The sequence below is a fragment of the Diaphorina citri genome, unplaced genomic scaffold (assembly GCF_000475195.1).
Source record: "Diaphorina citri unplaced genomic scaffold, Diaci psyllid genome assembly version 1.1 scaffold45401, whole genome shotgun sequence".
Taxonomy (NCBI): Eukaryota; Metazoa; Arthropoda; class Insecta; order Hemiptera; family Psyllidae; genus Diaphorina; species Diaphorina citri.
The window spans coordinates 1-519 of NW_007422721.1; the positions used below are offsets into that span (position 1 = coordinate 1).

General features: G+C 42.4%; 1 long non-coding RNA gene across 1 annotated transcript; it reads left to right on the plus strand.

Annotated features, from left to right (window-relative positions):
• On the plus strand, window positions 1–495 carry LOC113473586. Its single transcript, XR_003395523.1, has 2 exons — window positions 1–60; window positions 269–495. It is a non-coding gene; the product is annotated as an uncharacterized LOC113473586 (long non-coding RNA).
• The last annotated feature ends 24 nt before the right edge of the window (window positions 496–519 follow it).

Sequence of the window (519 nt, forward strand, 5' to 3'; positions counted from 1 at the left end):
GAATATGGACGAATAGGTCCGTGAATCTTGACCTGTGGCTTCTACCTACAGATAACTAAGGTAAGTATCGAATTATTACCTATACGTATTTCTAAACCTTTTCCTATATTCTCTAATAATTTCAGCAGTTAAAATCAATCCACACAGACCCACACACAAGCGTCTAATGTAGCAGTTGTTTCATTGAGGCTACGAAATAAAAACGGCGGTGAATCACTCATCTTTAAAAAAAAAAAAATCAACCAATAATCGTTTCATTTTCTTCCAGAATTTGTCCTCACTTACTCAGCCATGGCCTGCACTCTCTCCGCAAACAACCTCATCTCCCTCTTTCTTCTCATCATGGAATTCTCCTACAAGGAAATCACCCGCCAGTTGACAGACCTCAGCAACGTGTCCCTCACTCGGACGGTTCTCATCTCCACCAAGCATGTTCACCGTATTCGTCTCATCCATTGGGAGATCACGTCCATTATCAAACACATCTCGTCCTGCTTCGCGTTCGACATGCTGATCGAG